This window comes from Microtus oregoni, unplaced genomic scaffold, assembly GCF_018167655.1.
Source record: "Microtus oregoni isolate MIOR12 unplaced genomic scaffold, Mior012 000092F_000, whole genome shotgun sequence".
NCBI classification, from domain to species: domain Eukaryota; kingdom Metazoa; phylum Chordata; class Mammalia; order Rodentia; family Cricetidae; genus Microtus; species Microtus oregoni.
Window position 1 is genome coordinate 364,389 of NW_024544601.1, and position 19,434 is coordinate 383,822.

At 46.5% G+C, this 19,434-nt stretch overlaps 1 pseudogene; it reads right to left on the reverse strand.

Annotated features, from left to right (window-relative positions):
• Positions 1 to 8,979: 8,979 nt before the first annotated feature.
• LOC121442546 lies at positions 8,980 to 9,923 on the reverse strand (annotated as a pseudogene).
• Between the last annotated feature and the right edge of the window lie 9,511 nt (positions 9,924 to 19,434).

Sequence of the window (19,434 nt, forward strand, 5' to 3'; positions counted from 1 at the left end):
GCGGGCCCTTTAAATCCCGGGGCGGGCCAGCGGCTGAGTTTCTCCAATCGGAGAGCGGGAGCGGGGCGGGGACCGGGAGGAGTGAGCCAGAGCATCGCGAGGAGGAGCAGCAGGGTTGAGGGGCGCGGGGCGCCGGAGCACGTCGGCGCACGGAGGGTTCGCGGGTGCCCTTTTCAGGCCAGTTGCTATTCCAGCTCTGAAACGTTCGAGACGTTCGAGGCACAAGAATTTTTCAACTTCCAAGAAAATGTTTCCTAATGATTATTTTGTAATCCTTAAGAACCAAGATGGAAAAGATAAGGGAAGGGTTGAAGCTAGCCCCTTCTCTGCTAAAAAGGTCGCCCCTGCGGTTCCTCTAGTTTAGATTTTAGCACGACCCTAGTAACAGCTGGACAAATAGCCGAGGTTCCTCTTTTCCTATCTCTTGAAGGATCTGAAGGAAGGAATTTTCAGTCTTCCTTAGCCTCAGGGACCAGCCAGGACCTTTTGTAGGTAATGACTCTGTCACCTAGGAGCACTCACTAGGTGTCTTATCGACCCCCTAAGGGCAAGCTGTGGGCATTTGGTTTATCATTAACTGATTAGCTTAATCCGCCACCAGACTGGACCCTGCAAAGAAGGTGACTTCAACTGATAACTAAGTGTTCCTGTAAACTAGAAAGAGGCTAAGAAGGAACGCTTAAAAGATTGACCCTGACAAAGATCTGTACCGCTCTCTGTACCAACACAAAGGGTTTGTGCAGCACGGCTCTCTCCCGAAAGTACGCTGCCGCTGCCGTTGTGGGCGTTCAATTCTATTCCTAGGCTAATGAAACCTCAAACTCCCCAAGAAGAGCCCGTTTTTTTTTCCTAAGGCGCACTTATAGGGCATTAAGGGGCTTAGCTCCAAATGTGAATGTGAACAGAGAAGCATGCCCAGGTCAATCTTGACCTCATCCTGACCCCAGGACCTAAGGAAAACAGGTTCTAATAAGATTAATGCCTGGCTGTATGGAGTTAAGGAAGTTGTGCCCATTCACTCTGGGCGGTGTCCCTTTCTGTTAAACAAAAGGGCAGGATTAGCAGTTCTTGGCTTGGAGAAACTCTTTGCCTGTCTCTGTCCCTGCAGTCTGGGGATGCAACGCAGGGGCCGTGCTTTCTAGGTAAATGCTCAGCCGATGAACTTTTTAACTTTGATTTAAATGGACTAAATTATTAGTCATGTTTACAAGCGAAAAATATTTAACAGGGTATGTGTTTCTGTACATACAAATGAAGGCTTACACAAGCCAGATGCACAAATATTAAAGTCCTTTCCTCAAAGGTAGAATTCAGGGCTAGATTCTCAGTGGTTAGGAGCACTTGCTGCTCTTCCAGAGGACCTAGATTTGATTCCCAGCATCCACACGGGTAGCCAACAACCATCTGTAACTCCCAAGTACTCTTGTGGTGTATATTCATATATAAATCTAAAAACAGTAGAATACAGCTGATGTGGTGGCGCATGTCTTTAATCTCAGTACCAGGAAGGTAGAGGCAGGTGGATCTCTGTGAGTTCGAGACCAGCCTGGTCTACATACTGAGTTCCAGGATTTTCAGGACTACATAGTGAGACCCTGTGTCAAAAAAGAAACTACTAATATCCATATTTTGGGGCCATATAACAAACATGTACAAATCAATAAGAAAAGGAGCCAGGTGGTGGTGGCACACACCCTTAATCCTAGCACTTGGAAAACAGAGACAGGCAGATAGCTGTGAGTTCGAGGCCAGCCTGGTCTATAGAGCGTTTTCTAGGACAGCTAGGGCTGTTACACAGAGGAACCCTGTCTCGAAAAATAAAAAGAAAAGAAGAAAAGAAAAGATAAAAAGGATGAAAAGGAGAAAACATACCAGACAATGGACAGAGTGCAAACAGTGAGCTGCTTCACATCTAGACTATGTGGTGCTTGCTTCCTTCGGTGCTAGGGATGGAGCACAGCAGCTTGTTCCAGGAAGTCTATACATTTGAACTGGATTTGCAAGATGATAAACTAGATGAACTGGATGCCTTTTGGGGGGGGGGGGGTTAAGGAGTGGAGAGTCTCACTAGCCCTGGCAAGTTTGGAACTCCGTAGACCTGGCTGGCATTGGATTCACAGGGATTCGCCTGTTTCTGTCTCCAGAATTTGGGGTTAGAGGTGAGTGCTACCACACCGGATCCCTTTTATTCACTTCTTTATTTGTTTTGTGGCGGGGCCTCACTGTGTAACCCTGGCTGTTCTAGCTATGCAGAACAGGGTGTCCCTGAAGTCGCAGAGATCTGCGACTTCTGCCTGGTATTAAAGGTGTGCACCGCTGTAATCAGCTCCATTTTATTTTATTTATTTACTTTTTTATGGGTATGGCTGTTGTGCCACCATGCACGTCTGTGTATCACATCTGTGCCTGGTGCCCAAGTAGGCCAGGCAGATGAGTGCATGAATCCTCTGGGACTGGAGTTATAGTCAGCTGTGAGCTATCATGTGGGTGCTGGGAACTGAACCCAGGTCCTCTGCAAGAGCAGCCAGTACTCTTAACTACTGACTTATTGCTCCCCTTTCCCTTGTCATTCAGTTTATTAAAAATTTGCGCTAAGCGGTAGTGGTGTATGTTAAGTTGGAAGCATAGCCCCAACCCCTGGCCTGAGAGTTGCTTTGCTCTGGACTCCAAATCCCAGCATGCCAGGTCCTGACCCCTCCCTGAAGGGGGTCAGGACCGTTCCCACAAGGTATTTAAGTGGTCTCCTAGAGGAGAATCCTGTGGTTTTGGGTCTGCATGGGCTCCCTGCTGTACTGTCTTTCCGCCCTGTGCCTGGCCACCCAGAGAGTCATTCTTATTGTTTTTATTGATATTTATTGAACTCTACATTTTTCTCTGCTTCCCTCCCTGCCTCTCCCCTCCCCCCCTTCAATCCTCCTGCAAGGTCCCCATGCTACCGATTTACTCAGGAAATCTTGTCTTTTTCTACTTTCTACTTCCCATGTAGATTAGATCTATGTAAGTCATTCTTAATAAAACGATAGATATTCTGATTTGGTTTGATTCGACCTAATTGGATTTCTTGCGCTGGCGGAGCTGCTTTTTTCCTCATCAGCGCACACCTTCAATCCCAGCATTTGGGAGGCAGAAGCAGGCAGGTCTCTGAGTTTGAGGCCAGCCTGGTCTACAGTGTGAGTGCGAGGAAAGGCTCCAAAGCTACACAGAGAAGCCCTGTCTTGGGAAAAAAATATTACATTTTATTGATGGGGAGAATGTTATGACAAATGGATGGAGGGCAAAGGCCAACTTGCAGGATCTCGTTCTCTGCTTCTACCACGTGGTCCTGGAGATTGAACTCAGATAATCAGACTTGGCAACTAGTTAGTGCCTTTATCCTCTGAGCCATCTGCCTCCTTTTGATGTTCGTTTGTTTGTTTGAGATGGGGTTACTCTGTGTAGCCCTGGCTGTCCTGGAACTCTCTCTGTAGATCAGGCTGCCTCGAACTCACAGAGATCTGCCTGCCTCTGTCTCCGGAGCCCTGGGCTTAAAGGACTGCTGCCCCCCATCCCCTTTTTTTAAAAACAAGATCTCATATATCCCAGCCTGAATGCAATATGTAGCTGAAGATAAACTTGAATTTACAATCCTCTTGCCCGTAGCACCCACGTGCTTGAATAAGAAACAGGAGAGTCTAAGTTGTGACCTGTGTTATACTATTAGTTTTATTCTGGTTTTGGTCTCCTTTTTAAAGAAAACGTGCTTCTCGAATACCTGCCCACAGTGGGACACACAACATGTACCGCGAGTACCGCGACCTGACCACTGCTGGGGCTGTCACACAGTGCTACCGAGACATGGGTGCCCGGCATCGTGCCCGTGCACACTCCATCCAGATCATGAAGGTGGAAGAGATCGCCGCCCGCAAATGTCGCAGGCCGACTGTCAAGCAGTTCCATGACTCCAAGATCAAGTTCCCGCTGCCCCACCTTCTGCGGTGCCAACACAAGCCTCGCTTCACTACCAAGAGGCCTAACACCTTCTTCTAGACCCAGAGACCCACTGAATAAAGCTCCAGAGTTCAAAAAAAAAAAAAAAAGAAAACGTGCTTCGATCTTAATTTTCATGATCCATAATCTTGATGAGTTTTCCCATTTGTTTTGTTTTTGTTTGCTTTGTTTATGAAGAATGAAGGCCAATTCGTGGGAAGAAAGTCCTTCATGATGAATTTATGTGATATGATTAGATTTAGATTATGAGTTTGGGGCAAGATTCCACAGAGGTGATTCTGCTTTTCCATGTACCTAGTATTTCACTGGGAAGGTTTTTTTTTTTTTTTACACAGCAGGTTTCCTTATCTTGCCTTGGTGTTATCCAACCATCAGGAGATACCGGCTGGAGATTGTGTAATTGTTTCTCAATCCCAGAGTAGACACTTAAGTTTTGTATCCATTGGTGGTTTTAGCCTGAGGGAATTACTAATCTGATGGTGGCCCTGTGATGGCTTTGTTTTTTTTTCCCAAGACAGGGTTTCTCCAGGGAGCTCCGCTACCCTGGAATTCGCTCTGCAGACCAGGCCAGCACTCACAGCTCCGCCAGCCTTTACCTACACTACTGCCTGACTGCTGGAATTTTTAAGGTCTTTCTATATAGCACTCATAAATCTTATTTTAATTGACAGGTCAAAACTAGTATTTATTTCTTTTTAGAGATAAGATCTTGCTAGGTTGGCCCCAAATTCCTAGGCTCAGGCTATCTTTTTTGTTGGCTTTACAAGTATCTGTGACCACAAAGATGTGTCACCATTGTGAAGCTTGATTTTGGTTTGTTTGTTTGTTTTAAATTAACAGAAAAAAAAGCCACCCTTTGTAGTGGCACGTGCTTTCAATCCCAGCGCTGCCTGGACAGAGACAGGCAGATCTCTGAGTTTGAGGCCAGCCTGGTCTACAGAGTGAGTTCCTATACATGTCTACCCATATGTGAGCCAAATATGTATGAGTTCCCTTGAGCCAAGAGAGGGTGTTAGATCCCCTGGAGCTGCAGCTAGAAGATGTAAGTCTCCAAGTCAGATCCTCAGTCTCTCTAGACCATTTGTTCTTTTTTTTCCTGTTTTAAATCCCCCCTTTAAAAATACCTGAATTTGGGGGAAGGGGCTTGAGAGATGGTTCAGCAGTTAAGAGCTAAGCCATCTTGCTTTTATAGAAGATCCAGGTTCCATTCCCAGCACCCAAATGGCAGCTCACCACTGTCTGAAACTTCAGTTCCTGGGGATCCAACACCCCTCTTCTAGCCTTCCTGGACCCTGCCTGCATGTGGTGTACACACATACATGCAGGCAAAACAGTTCTATTTAGAAAACAGAACAAACCATTTTTTAACAAGTTTTATATGATAATGAATTTCTTTAAACTTAATTTCTTTAAACTTCTTTACCAGCACTTGATCAGTGCTATCATATATGCTTAGTATGCATGAGACCCTGCCCAGCACCTGAAATTGACTTGCCGTGTCAGTATCATTTCCATGCCATGAAATTCACCTATATTAGGGTAAGAAATGATAGTCTCTCTACAGACTTATATAAGAGTTTCCAAATCGGGTCAGTGATATGGTGCAGTGGGTAAAAGCACTTGCCACCAATCCTAACGACCTGAGTTCAATCCCCAGGTCTCAGTGGTGGAAGCAGAGAACCAGCTCCTATAAGTTCTTCTCTGACCTCCACATGCGTGCCATGACTGACACAGGGGCTATTTGAAAGACCCCAGTGGTGGGCAGTCTTTCAGGCTGAGGAGACCCTCCCAAGGAACAGCGAGTCACTCTTCGGATGCAAATAGCAAGAGGCTTTATTCAGTACACAGGTACCTGGGGCGACTTAGTCTCTCGGGAGACAAGCGCGCCTGCAGACTGGGGGAAGGTCTTTTTATAGGAAAGAGGGCAGCAGAAGCAGATTACAGAAGCAAATGCATTGTTAGTGGTCAGTTGGAATGGGGCAAGGGGCACAGGTGGTTTTTCCTTTCCCAGCACAGATGTATGGGAACAGATATCCTGTTAATTGATGTCCTGTCCGAATCTATGGATATAAATATCCTGTTTTGCAGCCAGGGACCCTGACCTTACTCTGCACTTACAGTCGTTCGTCAAAAGCTTTGTGAAATGACGTTACAGCAGCCAAGCTGGGATCTTTCATAGGGGGAGTTGTCTCTTCTGTGAATTACTGATATTCTAAGTTGGGCACATGTGCTGACTATAGGCATCCTGTTTCCCTAAGCAAACGGGATGTTCTCATGAGAGCCGGCTAGCTGCAGGTCCTGAGAGGGTCCTGAGGGTCTTAAGCGAACAGGATGTTCTCATGAGAGCAGGCCAGCTGCGGGTTCTGGGGGGGTCCTGAGGGTCTTAAGCGAACAGGATGTTCTCATGAGAGCAGGCCAGCTGCGGGTTCTGGGGGGGGGGTGTCCAGAGGGTCTTTCATTTTTCCTGTTTCTAGTTTGGCTCCTTATCGCTTGGGGCCAGATGGCTGACCGGCTGACCGCAGATATCTTGCCTGGCTTCTCCGCCCTTGTTCTCAAGTCGAACTTCCCTGCTCTAATGTTACTTGTGTTGCTCCAAAGTTTAAGCCTGGCGTTGCTGCTGCTTAGCTGTTTGTCTATACTGTGGGGGTCTTTCATTCCCCCCTTTTTCTATAAACTGAATAAAATCCTTTATTCATTTAGCTGTGGTATCCATGTCTTCGGGATCAAACTGTCTAAGCTGATGATACTGTTGTGTCAGGACCAGAGCCTGGATGACAGACAGCCTGTCCTTCATGAATTGGACCAAGCGATTTAGGATACAAGGCCCAAAAAGCAAGATTAAAAGTATAACGATTAGGGGGCCCATGAGGAGCTAGGCTTCCAAAACGCATCCCCGGTTGTTTCACATCCCCAGGCATTACAGAATAAGCTTTCCCATCCTCCACAGCGTCGGACCTGGTCTCGCTCCCGCCCATCCCGGGGACAGACATAGAAATCTAATTGCCCCAGGAAGCATCTTCCTTCAGGGCTTCCGCAGCCGAATTTTCCCCCAGGAGAAAAGCGGCTGCCTGCCCGGTCCTTTAACTGTGTAGGTAGCAAATCAGGAATATCCCATATCTCTGATCCTGCTGCAAGCTGGCAGAAATCCGGGGTAAGTGGGGGCCACCAGGTGAGGGCTGTCTCCCCGGACTATCATCCCTAGTCCCAACAAGATCCATAAACCAGTCAATGGGGCCCCCGGGTAAGTCTTATCTTTAGAGGGTTTTGAGAGCGCTGGACCCTCCATAGCGGTTCTGCTGTATCTCCTTCTGTACGAGCTGCTTTTACGTGGGAGGCGTGAACCCAGGCCGCGATGCTGTCAACTTTCAGTGCCGTTGGAGTGGTTAGCAGCACGGTGTAGGGTCCTTTCCAGCGGGGTTCCAGATTCTTAGTCTGATGTCTGCGGACCCAAACTGTATCGCCAGTCTGGTAGCTGTGAGGTACCGCTGGTCTGTCTAATTGTTCCTTATAGGCTGCAGCAAGTGGCTTCCAGACCTCTCTCTGCATGATCTGGAGTGCCTGTAAATGAGCTTCCAGAGAGGGGCTATTAGCAAAGTCTGAAATGTTGGAGTCAAAGAAATTAATGAAGGGCGGGGGCGCCCCATATAGTATCTCAAAAGGTGTGAGCCCGTGGGGTCCTGGTGTATTGCGAGCTCTGTAGAGGGCTAGGGGTAGTAGGAGCACCCAGCCTCTAGTGCCAGTTGCAAGCGTTAATTTGGTCAAAGTCTCCTTAATAGTTCTATTCATTCTTTCTACCTGTCCTGAACTCTGGGGTCTGTATGCACAATGTAATTTCCAATCAATCCCCAATAGCTTGGCCACCAACTGAATTACCTGGGAGACGAAGGCGGGCCCATTATCAGTGCCCAGCACTTGGGGCATGCCATACCTGGGGAAGATTTCTTCCAACAGCTTTTTGGTCACAATTTTTGCTGTCTCATGCTTGGTCGGGAAGGCTTCCACCCATCCCGAAAAGGTGTCCACAAATACCAATAAGTACCGGTATCCATACATGCCTGGTTTTATTTCAGTAAAGTCAATTTCCCATTGTACTCCTGGTCGATGTCCACGGATTCGCACCCCCTGTCCCACTTTGGTTTTTCCTGCATTTACCTGTGCACATGCTCTACATTTGTCCATAACTTTTTGGAGGATGCTGTCTCTCCCTAGTAAATAGCAAAAAGTTTCCTGCCGGTCTAACAAAGTTTTCATCTTTCGGGGGCTTAGATGGGTCAATTTATGTAAGTAATCAAGCATCTTATAAGTGTATGCCATCGGCATCACTGTTTTTCCCTTCCATGTCCATTCGCCCGTTTTCTGGTCCTGCTCCGCTCCCATGTCTGCCAGGAGCTTTAGATCCTCCTCATCATATTTGAGGGGGTCTCTCTTATCTTGGTGCATGGGCAGTATGGCTAGCGGAGCCTGCAGGGCCACCTGTTTGGCGGCTTCATCAGCCAGCCGGTTTCCTCGAGCCTCAGGGCTGTCTCCTTTCTGGTGTCCTGGGCAATGTATAATGCTCAGTTTCCGAGGCAGAAATAAAGCTTTTAACAAGGCTAAGATCTCTGTTTTATTTTTAATTTCCTTTCCTTCTGAAGTCAGTAGCCCTCTTCTTCTGTATATTTCCCCATGAACATGAGCAGTGGCAAAAGCATATCGGCTGTCAGTATAGACATTGAGCTTCTTACCTTCTGCCATCCTCAAAGCTTGTGTCAAGGCGACAAGCTCTGCTCGCTGCGCAGAAGTCCCCGCAGGCAGAGGCTGTGCCCAGATCACCTCGGTCTCCATGGTTACCGCTGCACCCGCCTTTCGCTCACCTTCCCGCAGAAAGCTGCTGCCGTCAGTGTACCAGGTGACATCCGCATCCCGGAGGGGTTGATCCGTCAGGTCCGGTCTGGTCCCAGGCATTTCCGCAAGGATAGGCTATTGGCCGCCGCCAGGGCCCCAGCCTTTGGGTCAAGACCCCTTTTCTTTCCAGTAGGCACATTGGTCCTTGTCGAGGGGTAGCCCTCTTCTGTCTCCCCCCTGTCCATCCTGTCTTTGCCCTGACACTACGGTGGCCAAAAGTTTACTCATTTCCTTATGTCTCTTGCGGTCCCTCTCCTTAAGTCCCTTTCCTTTTCCCTCTCCTCAGCTTCTTTTCTTAGGCGGTCCTCCCTCTCCTCCTGAGTCTCCCTCTTATTGAAAATCTTTTCTGCTTCCTTTAGCAGATCCCTGAGTGAGCTTTCCCTGAGGTTCTCTAGACGCTCCAGCTTGCGTCTGATATCTGGAGCTGACTGCCAAATAAAAGACATGGAGATATTGGTCTCCTGTCCGGGGTCGTCAGGGTCATAGGGAGAATATCTGCGGTAAGCCTCTTTGAGCCTCTCAAGGAACGCAGAGGGAGTTTCCTCTGACCCCTGTATAACCTGCTTTACCTGAGCCAAATTCGTTGGGCGTCGAGCCGCCCTGTGGAGACCCGCTATGAGCAACTGGCGATAGAGGGCTAGGTGATTCCTACCTTCCACCGTGGTGAAATCCCAAGAGGGGCGTTCAAGGGGAAAGGCAGAATCTATTTCATTAGGCAATTGGGTGGAGCGGCCATCAGGTCCCCGGACTTCCTTCCGGGCTTCCAGGAGGACCCTCTGCCATTCCTCCGAAGTCAGCAGGGCCTGCAGCAGCTGTTGGCAGTCGTCCCATGTAGGCTGATGGGTAATCAAAATAGATTCAATCAGAGCAGTCAACCTAGAGGGGTCCTCAGAAAAAGGAGGGTTATTATTTTTCCAGTTGTAGAGGTCTGAGGAGGAGAATGGCCAGTACTGCAGTTGGCCGTTCATTCCCGTGCGAAGAGGGAATGCCTGTGAGGAGGTTGTATCCGCTGCATGCAGCTGGTCTCTTCGTCCCCTCAGGCGTGTGGCCATTGGAGAAGGACCAGCAGAGGCTGGCGCTGCTTGTTCTTCTTTTCTTTCAGTTGAGTCAGCCTCATTCGGAGGCCGTGGAGCTGGCTCCTGATATGGGGGAGGGCCCTCCGTGAGGAGGTCCACCAGTCATCTGGGGGCAAGACTTTTGGAGGAGGGGGCTTGGGCACCGGGGACTTGGTGAGGGTTGGGTACAGGGAGGAGTGGGGCGGAGGTCCCGTTGGGGTGGGAAGGAGTGGAAGGGGTAAAGTAGGTGCAGAGGGGGTTTCGGGGTGACGAAAGGCTTGACCCAGGGCGGTGGGTCATAAGCCATCGCCTCCCAGATCACGATATACGCGACCTGGTCTGGATGCCCGTGAGGGCCAGGATCCATCACTTTAGCCTTTACCTGTAAGATAACATTGATGTCAAAAGTACCATCCCTTGGCCAGCCCACATTGAACGTGGGCCATTCCGAGGAACAGAAAGTTACCCAGCATCTCTTCCGAACGTCCACTGACTGGTAATTTGCAATGTCTTGGACGTCTCGCCAGTGCTGTAGAGTCAGACTTAGAGGGGTGGTTACAGATTGGCCCATTCTCTCAACCGCGGTGACAGTAACAATTAGACAGACAAACAAAATACAACTTAGACAGACACAGAAACTCGCAGCACGGCTTTGGCATAAAACCGAAAGCAAGAATTCAAACGGAGACTTTGAGGACCCGGGCTCCTCGTCTCCCAAAAGAGTCACGAATCCCTCAGACAGTGGGGCAGCCCCCAACAGTCCCAGTTCCACGCGACTCACAAACTGCAAATGGGCCACGAATCGGGCCCCCAAACGCCACTGGGACGTCTCCCAGGGCTGCAGTGGGGAGTACTAGCTCGTCAGCTCCTCCCCGGGTCCGCCAAATACAAATCTGATTAGCTAACCAGTACAAACGCAGGCGCAAACATAAAAGACAGAAGACAGACAGAAAACAATTGTGCTGGCCAGCTTACCTCCCGGTGGTGAGTCGGTGGTCCCTGGGCAGGGGTCTCCAAATCTCGGTGGGACCTCCAAATGAAAGACCCCAGTGGTGGGCAGTCTTTCAGACTGAGGAGACCCTCCCAAGGAACAGCGAGTCACTCTTCGGATGCAAATAGCAAGAGGCTTTATTCAGTACACAGGTACCTGGGGCGACTTAGTCTCTCGGGAGACAAGCGCACCTGCAGACTGGGGGAAGGTCTTTTTATAGGAAAGAGGGCAGCAGAAGCAGATTACAGAAGCAAATGCATTGTTAGTGGTCAGTTGGAATGGGGCAAGGGGCACAGGTGGTTTTTCCTTTCCCAGCACAGATGCATGGGAACAGATATCCTGTTAATTGATGTCCTGTCCGAATCTATGGATATAAATATCCTGTTTTGCAGCCAGGGACCCTGACCTTACTCTGCACTTACAGTCGTTCGTCAAAAGCTTTGTGAAATGACGTTACAGCAGCCAAGCTGGGATCTTTCATAGGGGGAGTTGTCTCTTCTGTGAATTACTGATATTCTAAGTTGGGCACATGTGCTGACTATAGGCATCCTGTTTCCCTAAGCAAACGGGATGTTCTCATGAGAGCCGGCTAGCTGCAGGTCCTGAGAGGGTCCTGAGGGTCTTAAGCGAACAGGATGTTCTCATGAGAGCAGGCCAGCTGCGGGTTCTGGGGGGGTCCTGAGGGTCTTAAGCGAACAGGATGTTCTCATGAGAGCAGGCCAGCTGCGGGTTCTGGGGGGGGGTGTCCAGAGGGTCTTTCATTTTTCCTGTTTCTAGTTTGGCTCCTTATCGCTTGGGGCCAGATGGCTGACCGGCTGACCGCAGATATCTTGCCTGGCTTCTCCGCCCTTGTTCTCAAGTCGAACTTCCCTGCTCTAATGTTACTTGTGTTGCTCCAAAGTTTAAGCCTGGCGTTGCTGCTGCTTAGCTGTTTGTCTATACTGTGGGGGTCTTTCACTATTCACACACACACACACACACACACACACACACACACACACACACACACTCCAGTTGTACAATTTAAAATGAAATGTTTAAAAGGAGTTGGGGAAGCAACACAGACATTAAGGGCCTCATTGAATAAATGGGACCTCCTGAGACTGCGAAGCTTCTGTAAAGCAAAGGACACTGTCACTAAGACAGAAAGGCAACCCACTGACTGGGAGAAGATCTTCACCAACCCCGCAACTGACAAAGGTCTGATCTCCAAAATATATAAAGAACTCAAGAAACTAGACCGTAAAAGGCTAATCAACCCAATTATAAAATGGGGCAATGAGCTGAACAGAGAATTCTCAACAGAAGAAGTTCAAATGGCCAAAAGACACTTAAGGTCATGCTCAACTTCCTTAGCGATCAGGGAAATGCAAATCAAGACAACTTTAAGATACCATCTTACACCTGTCAGAATGGCTAAAATCAAAAACACCAATGATAGCTTTTGCTGGAGAGGTTGTGGAGTAAGGGGAACACTCATCCATTGATATTGGGAATGCAAACTTGTGCAACCACTCTGGAAAGCAGTGTGGCGGTTTCTCAGGAAATTCGGGATCAACCTACCCCTGGACCCAGCAATACCACTCTTGGGAATATACCCAAGAGAGGCCCTATCATACAACAAAAGTATATGCTCAACTATGTTCATAGCAGCATTGTTTGTAATAGCCAGAACCTGGAAACAACCTAGATGCCCTTCAATAGAAGAATGGATGAAGAAAGTATGGAATATATATATATTAGAGTACTACTCAGCAGTAAAAAACAAGGACTTCTTGAATTTTGCATACAAATGGATGGAAATAGAAAACACTATCCTGAGTGAGGTAAGCCAGACCCAAAAAGAGGAACATGGGATGTACTCACTCATATTTGGTTTCTAGCCATAAACAAAGGACATTGAGCCTATAATTCGCAATCCTAGAGAAGCTAAATAAGGAGAACCCAAAGAAAAACATATAGGCATCCTCCTGAATATTAACCTTGATCAGGCGATGAAAGGATACAGAGATAGAGACCCACATTGAAGCACCGGACAGAAATCTCATGGTCCAAATCAGGAGCAGAAGGAGAGAGAGCACGAGCAAGGAAATCAGGACCACGAGGGGTGCACCCACACACTGAGACAATGGGGATGTTCTATCGGGAACTCACCAAGGCCAGCTGGCCTCGGTCTGAAAAAGCCTGGGATAAAACCGGACTTGCTGAACATAGCAGACAATGAGGACTACTGAGAACTCAAGAACAATGGCACTGGGTTTTGATCCTACTGCACATACTGGCTTTGTGGGGGCCTAGGCAGTTTGGATGCTCACCTTACTAGACCTGCATGGAGGTGGGTGGTGCTTGGACTTCCCACAGGGCAGGGAACCCTGATTGCTCTTTGGGCTGATGAGGGAGGGGGACTTGATTGGGGGAGGGGGAGGGAAATGGGAGGCGGTGGCGGGGAAGAGACAGAAATCTTAAATAAATAAATGAATGAATGAATGAATGAATGAATGAATGAAATAAATAAGTAAAAGTGTTGGGGACGGGGCTGGAGATGTAGCTCAGGAGTAGAGCATTTGCCTAGTATGCCCAGAGCCCTAATTTTACCCCAAAGTATAAGCCAGGAAAAAAAACAAAAACAAATTAACCACAATCTAATTTCAAAAGAAACTTCATGTCCATTAGTAGTCAATTCCCTGCCACTATTAATCACTAGCTATCTATAATTTTTTTTTTGAGACAGGGTTCTCTGTAGCTTTGGATCCTATCCTGGAACTAGCTCTGTAGACCAGGCTGGCCTTGAACTCACAGAGATCCTCCTGCCTCTGCCTCAGGAGTGCTAGGATTAAAGGTTTGTGCCACCACTGACCAACTGCTATCTATAAATTTTTTCTTCCGTTTGAGACAGAGTCTCACTATATAGCCTTGACTGTCCTGGAACTCAACATGTAGACCAAGCTAGCTTCAAATTCACAGAGATCAGCCTGCCTTCACCTCTCAAATTCTGGGATTAAAGGTATGTGTCACCATGCCAGGCAATGAATTTGTTTATTCTGAATGCTTTATATGAGGGAATTGTGATAATTAATCTTATTTTTGACTTGATTGATCTTGGATCAAATAAGAGGTAATCCTCTGGGTATGTTGTGAGGATGTCTTAGAGTTTCTGTTGCTGTGAAGAAGACACCATGAGCACTGACACCCCTCATAAAGGGAAGCATTTCATTTGGCTGGCTGGCTTACAGTTTTAGAGGTTCAGTCCGTTATCAAGTATGGTGGCATGCAGGCAGACATGGTGCTGGAGAAGGAGCTGAGAGTTCTGTATCTTGATCTGCAGGCAACAGGAAGTGAACTGAGATACACTTCCTCTAACAAGGCCATACCACTCCAACAAAGCCACACCTCCTAATAGTGCCACTGCCTATGATCTAAAGGGGGCCAATTACATTCAAACTACCACAGACAGCATTTTCTGGAAATTTGAGGGGCATTTTCTGGAAGTGTGTGTGTGGAAGGGTCTCTCCCACATCGGGTCCTACAAGGGCAGACCAGACAAAAAGAGGTCTGAGAAAGAAATAGTACTTTGGGGCTGGAGAGATAGCTCAGAGGTTAAGAGCATTGGCTGCTCTTCCAGAGGACCTGGGTTCAATTCCCAGGACCCACATGGCAGGTCATAACTGTCTGTATGTAACTCCAGCTCCAGGGGATCCGACACCTGCACACAGACATGCGTGCGATCAAAACACCAATACATGTAAAATAAAAAAATTAATTAAAAAAAAGTAGTGCTGCTTATCAGCTCGGTGACTGTGTCTGTCCTGCAGCTGCTGCTGTCCTTCAATGCCATGGAAACCCAGCTTCAGCCTCCAAAGCAGACTGAAGACTAGTGGCTCTTCAGTAATCTCCAGGCTATCAGTGCCACATTGGGACTGCTAAGGCACCCAAACTCACGGATGGAGCAGATACTAGATTCTTGCCTCTCCAGGGTACAGGTCACCACCTGCCCATATCATAGAAGCCAATGTAATAAGCTATCATTCATTCTATCATTTTCTTTTCGAGAACCCAGACTGAGATGTACTCACACAATTTAGGATCCTTTATATGTATTTCTCTTTCACTGAGTACAGTGTATTCTTTTTCAGTGCTGGAGATGGTACCTAACTGAGCTTCCACCCCAGCCTCAGAAAACATACTGGTTTTAAGATAGGCGCTTGATTGCCCCAGCCTGTGTTCATGATCCTACTGCCTCGGCTACCCTGGAGCTTGGAGACCAGGTATGCAGTGCAGGCACAGTTATTATGTAAGCCACAGCACCGCCCACCTTCAGAACTCTCATCTTCACACACTGACTCTAAGCCATTACACACCTCCTCACAGCCTCTCTAGCCTCTGCCCCTGCTAATTCGCACTGTATGTTATAAAAAGGAATTACTAGCCAGGCTGCGTGTCACGCGCCTTTAATACCAGAGCTCAGAACAGTCTGGTCTAGAAAACCAGTCCCAGGTTGACCAGGGATACACAGAGAAACCCCACCCTGGAAAAACAACAACAAAACAAAAAAATTTTATTTTTATTTTATGCATTTGGGGGTGCATGTAGTATCCTGAGGGGTCAGCGAAGGGTATCAGATCTTCTGGAGCTGGAGTTACAGATGGTTGTTAGCCACCATGTGGGTGCTGGGAACTGAACCCAGGTCCTCTGCAGCCACCCCTGCTCCCCTACATTGTACTTTCTGTCCAAGATTTTGACCCATGCTAAGCATCTCAGGGAATCATGATATTTGTACTTTGGGGACTGTTGTATTTCACTTAGTGTAATGTCCTCTAAAGTTATCTTTCCTTTTCAAAGCTGGACTGTATACCATCATAGACCCACAAGGCACCTGGTCTATCCATTCATGCATCAAGAGGCATTTGGGTTGTTTCTACTTTATGGACATTGTAAAAACTGTTGCTATGAAGATGACTTTAAAAGTATTTCTTTAAGTCTCTGCTTCCAATACCATTACAAATGTATGCTAGTGGGATTGCTAGATCATATAGCAGCTCTAATTTTTAAATTTATTTATTTATTATGTATACAGTGTTCTGTCTGAATGTGTGCCTGCAGGCCAGAAGAGGGTATCAGATCTTACTACAGATGGTTGTAAGACCACCATGTGGTTGCTGGGAATTGAACTCAGGACCTCTGGAATAGCAGGCAGTGCTCCTAACCACTGAGCCATCTCTCCAGCCCCAGCAGCTCTATTTTTAATTTTTTGAGGAAGCTCCATAATGTTTTCCATAGCTCTTATACCATTTTATATTTCTACTACTAATAACTTCCCTTCAGCCCTCAACTTTGGCTATTTTATTTACTTTTAAAGTATATGAAACATTCAGATGATTTCAAAAGGCAAAATTAGACCAAAAATCAAGTATCCTCTGTCTTCCCGTCCTTGGATTTTTTTGAGACAATTTCTCAAAGTTTCTATGTACCCAAAGATGATCTTGCACGCCTAATCCTCCTGTCTTCCACCTCAAGTACTGACATTACTGGACCTAGCTCCTACACACAATCATTTGCTTCCTTTTTAAAAAAAGATAGTGTCTTTCTGTTTAGCTGTGACTGGCCTAGAAGTTGTAGTGATCCTCCTGCCTCTGCCTCCTCAGAATTTAGAAATTGAGAATATAGGTCTGTACCATGAAATCCTGTCCCCTTTCTCTTTATTTGCTTATCTGGTTGTGACTCTTCTTTCTTTCTTTCTTTCTTTCTTTCTTTCTTTCTTTCTTTCTTTCTTTCTTTCTTTCTTTTTTTTTAATATTTTTATGGTTTATTTAACTTTATTTTATGTGCATTGGTGTGAAGTGTCAGATCCCCTGGAACTGATCTTCAGACAGTTGTGAGCTGCCATGTGGGTGCTGGGAATTGAACCCGGGTCCTCTGGAAGAGCAGTCAGTACTCTTAACCACTGAGCCATCTCTCCAGCCCCTCTTTCTTTCTTTTTTAATTTTTGAGATAGTCTCACTATATAGTCTTGGCTAGCCTGAAACTTGTTATGTAGCTATGTAGATTCAGCTAACCTTAATGTCACCATGATGCACCTGCCTATGCCTCTCTAGTGCTGGGATTAGCTGCTTTTGCCACCATGCCCAGCAAATCACTTTTGTTTGTTTGCCTATTTATTTATTAATTTGTGTTTTGAGGAGTTATAACTGTGACTATCAGAGAACAACTTAGACTATTGTTTTGAGACAGGGTTTCACTGTGTAACTCTGACTAGCCTGAAACTCACTTTGTAGACCAGGCTAGCCTTGAACTCACAGAGATCCACATGTCTCTGCATCCCAAGTGCTGGGATTAAAGGTGTGTGCCACCATCACCCGGTTTGAGCTCCTGATCTTTTTGCCTTTACCTGACAAGTGCTGTAATTACAGGGATTATTTTTTTCCTCTTCTTTCATCTTATTCCTCCCTACTATCTTGAGGAACTGACCTCAATAGTTTGGAAAGAATACGTGTATATATGTATTTTAATTTTATTAGAATTATTTATTATAAATATATGAGTTGTAGTGATGAGGCGAGCAGGCCTGCTTTTTGTCCTGCCCGGCTCCCACACGGCTAGCTTTACCCGAAATAACAACACACAAATTGTATTCATTTAAACACTGCTTGGCCCATTATATCTAGCCTCTTCTTGGCTAACCCTTGTATCTTGATTAACCCATTTCTAATAATCTGTGTAGCACCACGAGGTGGTGGCTTACCGGGAAAGATTCAGCATGTCTGACCTGGTGGCTGGCTCCATGACATCTGCTTGACTCAGCTTTCTTTCTCCCAGCATTCTGTTCTGTCTACTCCACCCACCTATGTTCTGACCTATCAGGCCAAGCAGTTTCTTTATTAACCAATGAAAGTATGTCCCTCCTCCAATGAGTCTTTTTCCTGCATTTGTGTATGTGTACTACATGTGTGCTTAATACCAGAGGAAGTCAGAGGAGGGTGTTGGATCCCCTGGAACTGGAGTTAAAAGTGGTTGTAAGCCTCCATATGAATGATGGTGCTCTTAACCACTGAATTCTCTTTCCAGCCCCCATATTTTCTTCAAAGATTTATTTATTTATTGTGTACACAGTGTTCCTCCTGCATGTATGCCTGCAGGCCTGAAGAGGCGCCAGATAGCATTACAGATGGTTGTGAGTAACCATGTAGTTGCTGGGAACTGAACTCAGTACCCCTGGAAGAGCAGCCAGTGCTCTTAACTGCTGAGCCACCTCTCAAGCCCCTATATTTTACTTTTTAAAAAAGTTTCATTTTTTTATTTGTTTTTTTTCTATTTTTTTTTCTGCTCCCCTCCCTGTATTTCCCCTCCCCTCTTCAGTCCTCCCTCAAGTTCCCCATGCTCCCAGTTTACTCAGGAGATTTTGTCTTTTTCTACTACCGATGTGGATTAGATCTATTTAAGTCTCTCTTAGGGTCCTCATTGCTGTCTAAGTTTTCTGGGATTGTGGTTTGTAGGATGGTTTTCTTTGCTTTATGTTTAAAAACCACCTATGAGCTGGAGAGATGGCTCAGCGGTTAAGAGCACTGACTGCTTTTCCAGAGGACCTGGGTTCAGTTCCCAGCACCCACATGGCAGCTCATAACTGTCTGAAGATCCAGTTCCAGGGGATCTGACACCTTCACACCAGTGCACATAAAATAAAGTAAATAAACAATAAAAAACCACCTATGAGTGAGTATATGTGATAATTGTCTTTCTGGATCTGGGTTACCTCACTCAATTATGATGTTTTCTAGTTCCATCCATTTGCCTGCAAAATTCAAGATGTTGTTATTATTTTCTGCTGTGTAGTACTCCATTGTGTAAATGTACCACATTTTCCTTATCCGTTCTTCAATCAGGGGGCATTTAGGTTGTTTCCAGGTTCTGGCTATGACAAACAAAGCTGCTATGAACATAGCTGAGCACATGTCCTTGTGGCACAATTGAGCATACTTTGGATATATACCCAAAAGTGGTATTACTGGGTCTTGAGGAAGGTGGTTTCCTAATTTTCTGAGAAATCGCCACACTGACATCCAAAGGGGTTGTACCAGCTTGCATTCCCACCAGCAATGCAGAAGTGTTCCCTTTTCCCCACAACCTCTCCAGCATAAGTTGTCATCAGTGTTTTTGATTTTGGCCATTCTTACAGGTGTAAGATTTGCATTTCTCTGATGACTAAGGATGTTGAACATTTCCTTAAGTGTCTTTCAGCCATTTTAGATTCCTCTGTTGAGAGTTCTCTGTTTAGGTCTGTACTCCAATTTTTTTTTATTAATCTTTTGCAATCTTTTGGTGTCCAATTTCTTAAGTTCTTTGTATATTTTGGAGATCAGACCTCTGTCTGATGTGGGGTTAGTGAAGATCTTTTCCCATTCTGTAGGTTGTCATTTTTGTCTTGTTGACCATGTCCTTGCTTTACAGAAGCTTTTCAGTTTCAGGAGTCCCATTTAGTAATTGTTTCTCTCAGTGTCTGTACTGCTGGGGTTCTGTTTAAGA